Source organism: Balaenoptera ricei, chromosome 2 (genome assembly GCF_028023285.1).
Source record: "Balaenoptera ricei isolate mBalRic1 chromosome 2, mBalRic1.hap2, whole genome shotgun sequence".
NCBI lineage: Eukaryota > Metazoa > Chordata > Mammalia > Artiodactyla > Balaenopteridae > Balaenoptera > Balaenoptera ricei.
Genome location: NC_082640.1, coordinates 118,259,803 through 118,267,216, shown reverse-complemented (window position 1 = coordinate 118,267,216; position 7,414 = coordinate 118,259,803).

Sequence of the window (7,414 nt, the reverse complement as noted above, 5' to 3'; positions counted from 1 at the left end):
GTTTAGTTATGTTTTAGTGATGAAATCTATCATTATTGACTTTATTGACGTTAAAGTTGATTTATTTGTGTGCCTGTTGAATAAAAAGAGCATTATGTCTGCATTCATATTGCTGAGTACTTGAGAAAGAAAGTGTAGCTTCAACTTAATTGTCTTTTGCTGGTTCACTTACCCTCTAATATCAGTTTGAAAACAAAAAGTACCAAAGCAAGTGACAATGAAGAACTGCTAGCCCTAAAGTGTGTGCTGGCTCACTGTTTTTGTTGTTGTTTGATGTTGTAGATCAAAGAATTTAAATTCACTTATAATTTTCAAACATTACCACCAGAAAGACATATCTATTTAAAACAGAATTCTATATTTTAACACTTCGCCAGTTGTTCCTTAGATATCAGAAATTGGTAAAAGGTAAATACCAAATTATGACCAAACATCCCAATTTATTTTCATTGTTGTTTTTTTCCTTCCATCTGTCAAAAAAAACACAACAAAAAGGCCAGTTTTGAGGTTTCAATTTCTATGTATAAATAAATAAATACATTAACAATGAATTAGTGAAATTTTCATTGTTTAGAATAGAATTATTAATCTGTCAGTACTTGGTTTATTGGGTAACTGGATATTTTATCTCCTCCTATTAATTTTTTTGTGGGATCAAAAGGGAGGCACTGGGATGACTGGAATAGCCATTAGACCAGGATACAAGAGTAACTGTCCTAGTCATCCCAGCTCCCTCCCGTTTTCTTACATGGGTGTCTCCTCTATTAAAATATGTTCAAATGTAATTCTGTCTTGGCATCTGCTTTTTGATGGACCAGGACTAGCTCATCTACCATGCAATATTGATTTCAAAATTCCTAAGGGAAATCATAAGACTAGTAGCGATATTTAAAAATATTTAACAACTAGTACAGTACAGGCATCAGTGAGTTCAAGTGGATGCCAACCAATCAAAACAAACAAACACTAGCCGTAAAAGATTCTACTGGCTGAAATGTAAAGAGTGCCTTAAAAAGGAATACATATTTACTGTGAGATTTTAGAGTAAAAATGAGCAGGAAATACTGAACTAAATGATTTCTAGTATTCATTCAAGTGATAGAATTTTATGAGCAATACCAATGTTAGTTTTGCATAATATTAATAAATTTCAAGAAAACATTCTTTTGCTGTAACTTGATTTTACTATATATTCATTTTATATTGTTCCTTAAAGGGTCTCACACTTGGTGACTTAGCCACTTCCCCATGCATTCAAATATAAATATCATTATATGGGAAAAAAAGGAGAACAAGAAAGAGAACAAGAATGTATGAGAGAACTAAATCAACTGCTTAATTGACATTGAAATTCCATTCTTTTAAATCTCTGTTTAGTTCTCAGAACAATGCTGCCTCAATTATATAAATTTCTAACATAATTTCAATTTTTGATGAAATTTTAATTCTCAGGTCATAAAACCTGAGAATCAGGCACTCACAGTATTCTGTAATAACACAGAGTCCATGTTGTAAGATTAGCAAGAACTGGATTGACTCTCTTATTTAGTAAATGTGTGGCCCATGGCAAGTTATACAGCTTCTTTATGCCTCAGCTTCTTATAAGTAAAATGGGGAAATAATATTACATATTTTTAGATCTATTTTGAAGGCTAAATGAAGTATTTCATGCCAAATGTAGAGAACGATGACACATAATATGTGTTTAACTAATGCTAGCTGTCATCCTCCTCATCATCATTATCATCAAACATTATATTAAGCCATCTAGCTGAAATATTACAAAGAATATGAGTCATATTTATCAGAAATCCGAAATTCTGAGCAAGAAGCAGCATTCTTGCTTGCATCTGAGCAGGATAAGGAGAATAGCTATTCTCAGTTTATAACAGGCAGTAAAAGAGAGGTTCATTTTTTTCTATTTAATGAACACTTTTTTTTCTATCTAAAAGAATTCTCATTCAATTTCCAAATAAATGGTATTACAAATTTTTATTCTTGATGGTTTAGACTTAAACTTTTTCCAAGTGACCTATGTCTGATGAAGAGAAATGGAGACTGTGTTTTTATAATGAACTTTCTTAGGTAATTCAAAGAAAGTTTAGCAAGTGTATTAGTTCATGGCAGCCAGAATACTGGAAAATATAATCTTCTGAAGAAAAGGGTCCATAGAAAACTATTTTTACAATGCTGGTGTTTTGTAATGCTCTCATCTGAAAATAGTAAATATTATTGAGTGTCTAAGATGCATGGGCTTTTAAGGGACAACATAGTGAGAAAAAAATAAAAATTTGAATAAGGAATGTGGGTTTTTCTATACTTGTAAAGGTTAGATCTATTATGTTTTGGAATGCTGCTTATGCTTTTGTGTAAACAGTAGTCTTAATTACTTGACAAGTGCTACCCTATAATCAAAACCCTGTTTAATCCTGAGCCAAACCCAAAGGTATAATTATGTTCTAGATCTTCCCTTTAAACTTAAAGGAAGTTACAAGGCTGTTCTATTATAGAAGGGTATTGGGCTTATAGACTGTAAACTCAACAGAACCAGTATTAGCCCGAGGAGATTGCAAAATCCAGGGTGACAACTAGTTTGCTGGAGCTTCTCACTACTGTAACCTGACTAAACTGTTCCAAATCCGCAAAGGTTGACTTAATACTGCCTTAACCTATATGAACAAATTATCATTCTCCCTGACATAGTTTCACACCTGGAAAATGAGAAGCTAGGCGTGTCAATGAATAAGGGACTTGAAACATATATAACAAAACAACAATCAATATTCACATTTTCATTAATTTATTCATTAATTCATTCAAATAATTTTGGATATTCTATCTATGAAAGGCATTGTGTTGAGCACTGGTATATCTTGTTGAAACTGGCCTATTTTGTGTTGCTAAACAAATACAATGTGTATGAACTAAACAACAGTATGCATTCAACAAATATTTATCAAGTATCTCTCACATTGGGTCCTGGAGTTTGAAAAAATTATAAATCAGACATAAATTCTGCCCTCCAAGAACTTAAAGACAAGTGAATGATGAGGTAAGACACAAATATACTGCAAACAACACAAAGTAGGCAATTATAAGTGCTGTAAGAGAGGTATTACAACAATTAAAAGACAGAATACATATGAAGAAGACTTTGAGGAGATACGTAAGAAAGTTAAAAAGGTAGATATGGAAGAAAGTGTAATCTCGGTTGTAAAATATTGATGGTATGGATGCTCATGCATATGTGTACACCAGAAATATCATTTGATTGAATGGGTGATACTATGACTGATCATTAAGAATTTCATTCAAACTTCACCATCATCCTGAAATATCCCCCAAAATATAGTAAAAACCCTGTAAGAATTCTGTATTTTGTATACGGGTAGCGAGACACAAAAGGTTTTTACAGACAGTATTAACTTATGCTTTAGAAAGATATGCTTTGGAAAGATTAATCTGTTAGCAGTGTGTTGGATGAAACTGGAGAGGGTAGAAATTAGAGGCAAGAAACACAGGAAACTAATTATTGTCAAAACAAGGTTTAAATTTGGGTGATGGTAGTTCCATGTTTCATGGATTCACATTGCAACATCTCTGAAGGATTTTTTGAAACCATATAAAATAGTTATCCTCTTATAAGTATTGGCATCTAGAGTAATTGTTTACATGTCTGTATCTCCTAGAAGTAAGTGACAGTCTCTAACCACTGGTCCATTCTCAACCATCTCACCCTGGTTACCAGGAGGAAAACGTTCCATCAGATCTTTCAAGTTCCTTCTTAGCAATGGTAAATGGATAGAGCTGGAGAAACAGTACTGACACAACTGACTGTAAGACTTAGATTAAAATGCATTGGAGAAACAATAGAGCTTGCTATCCTGAGGTACTATTGTGCATATAGACCAGATTTAAATGTTTTATATGTAATTCAAATTATGGCCTCATCTAGTCTATGTGACATAAAATGTACTGCCAATTCCTCTTAGATCTTCCCCCTAGGTTCCCTAGGGGAAATCTTGACAAAATGTTTCCCAATTTTAATTATTCCATACTTTATTCTCATTGTTATATCATAATCATGTAAGAGGTATAGGCAAGATAATAGAGTTCGGCCCACTTAGTCTAGTCTTGGCTCAATTCTGCTTCATTGTGCCAAAGTCTAACTCTGTTTTTGTTTTAACCAATGATTAAAGCATGAAGAATATACACATTTATATCTTTGTCCTAATTTTTCTCTTTCTACACATGATCTTGGTGACTTGTATAATTCCCTGCAATTCACTGATGTCAAAAAGACTAATCCTGCAACATCCCCCTCCCCTAATATAACAAGTTCAAGTTTTGAATGCTGTGTGCACCCAACTTTCTCCTATTTTTAACATATCTTTAAGAATAGAGCCACTTTTTACTTTATTTGTTTCATTTACTTTTCCTCATATTATTTTATTGTTACATCTGATTACTACTAACACAAGAGTGATGCTAATACCCTATTTTAGAATTATTCAAAATAAATTACAGAAAATATATTCCAAAGGATTCCCTTGACACCTCTGGAAACAATATCTTTTGATTACCATAAATAATTTTGACCTACATCTTTTCTCTCATTGTTGTCAGAGTGCCAGTCACATTCTCTCTAACTTTCCTCTAAATTTACACTCTCTTGCCACTCTGCTTTATTAGATATATTTTATCATTTACTTTTTGTATAGGAAATGTTGGAAAGAACGTTTTAACCAGCACAATTAAAATGTCCTTCTATTTTAAGATAGGAATAAAAACAATTTCCAGGTTGAACACTTTGCAATTTGTTACATTATGTACTCCAATTACCTCTTACTAAGAATTCCTAAGTGAATTTCAATTAAACACATATAAAGGATGCTGGTGCTGGCAAGTGCCATTTTGGAACACTCCCTCTAGCTTATTAGTGCTAGGACCTAACCCCCCTCACCAGTCTCTTACCCCCAGTACTTGGATACCTCAGGCCAAACCAAGCAGGTAGTCAGATAGGGACACAGCCCCACCCACCAGCAGGTCTGCTGCCTTAAGACCCCCTGAGACCACAGCTGGCCTAGGTCCCATCCACGCACACCAGTATACCAGTACTACCCCCAGACCCCCAAGACTCAGATCCACCCAACAGAGGCCAGCACTAGCCCTGGAATTAGCCTCACAAACCAGTGGGCAGACACCAGCCCCAGGACATTCTCAGCCTCAGCCTGTCTATCAGCATGCTGACATAACTCTGGGACCCCAGGGCCCTACAGTCAGAGACCTTAGGACCCAGCTCTGCCCCCCCAGTGAGCCAGTATTAGCCCCAGAACCCCTTAAGCCTTGACCCTGCCCACCCAACAGTGGACCAATGCAAATTTTGGGACACCCCGGACCCTGCAACCAGCTGTGTCAGGAATCAGGAACCAGCCCCGCCCTCTAGCAGGCCAACACCAGCTCCATGACCCCTGGGCCCTATTGCCAGAAACCCCAAGACCCAGTTCTGACCACCAGGAGACATAGTGATCAAGTGATCAGTCCAAGAAGAAGATATAATACTTGTAAATATCTATGTACCCAACATAGAAGCACAAAAATACATAAAATATTAACAGACATAAAAGGAGAAATTTACAATAACATGATAATCATAGAGGACTGTAAAACCCCACCTACATCAATGGACAGATCATGCAGACAGAAAACCAATAGGGAAACACTGGCCTTAAACAACACATTAGTCCAAATGTACTTAATAATTACATACAGAACATTCCCTCCAAAAGCAGCAGAATACACATCCTTTTCTAGTGCACAGGGAAGGTTCTCCAGGATAGATCACATGCTAGGCCACAAAACAAATAAGAAGACAAATTATATCAAGCATATTTTCCAACCCCAACACTATGAGATTAGAAGTCAACTACAAGAAAAAAACTGCCAAAAAAAACCCAAAACATGAAAACGTGGAGGCTAAACAATATGGTACTAAACAACAAATGGCTCATTGAAGAAATTAAAGAAGAAATAGAAAAAATACCTGGAGATGTGAAAATGGAAACAAAACAATCCAAAATCTATGGGACGCTGCAAAAGCAGTTCTCAGAGGAAAATTTCCCAAGACTGAACCAGGAATAAATAGAAAATATGAACACACCAATTACAAGTACTGAAATTGAATCAGTAATTTTAAAAGTCTCAACAAACAAAAGTCCAGGACCAGATGTCTTCAAAGGTGAATTCTACCAAACATTTAGAGAAGAGTTAACACCTATGCTTCTGAAACTATTCCAAAAAAGTGCAGAGGAAGGAACACTTCCAAACACATTCTATGAGGCCACCATCACCATGATACCAAAAGCAGACAAAAATCCTCAACAAAATATTAGCAAACTGAATTCAACAATACACAAAAAGGAGGATACACCATGATCAAGTGGGATTTATCCCAGGGATGCATGGATGTTTGAATAGCCATAAATCAAACAATGTAATACACCACATTGACAAATTGAAGAATGAAAATCATATGATCATCTCAATAAATGTAGAAAAATCTCTTGACAAAATTCAACATCCATTTATAATAAAAATTCATCACAGAGTGGGTATGGAGGGAACATATATCAATGTTAAAGAAGACCAAATATGACAAGACCACAGCTAACATCTTTTCCTAAAGAAGACATACAGATTGCTAACAGGCACATGAAAAATTTGCTCAACATCACTAATCATCAAGGAAATGCAAATCCAAACCACACTGAGATATCATCTCACACCTGTTAAAATGGCTATTACCAAAAGACCACAAATAATAATTGTTGGAGAGGATGTGGAGAAAAGCAAACCCTTGTGCACTATTGGTAGGAATGTAGATTTGTGCAGCCACTATGTAAAAGAGTAATCAAAATATTAAAAGAACTTACTGTATGACCCAGCAATCCACTCCTGGGTATTTATTTGAAGAAAATGAAAACACTAATTAGAAAAGATATAAGGACACCTGTGTTCATTGCAGCATTATTTACAATAGCCAAGATATGGCAGCAACCTAAATGCCCATCAATAGGTAGATTTAGAAGATATATGTGTGTGTGTGTATGTGTATATATATATATATATATATATATATATATATATATATATATACACACACATATATACAGAATATATATATATACGTGTGTGTATTAATATTAGATGAGATCACATTGAAAGGTAAATGTGATTTAAAAGATATATAAATCTTGTAAATTAGTAATAAACATTATTTATTCAACAAATATTTACTGAGCATATATTTTGTGCTAGGTTATGTTCTTGGCACTGGATGTACCTCTATGAGAAATATTAAACAAAAAGAAATCCATATCCTCCTAGAGTTAGTTCACATAATAATGAGTATCAT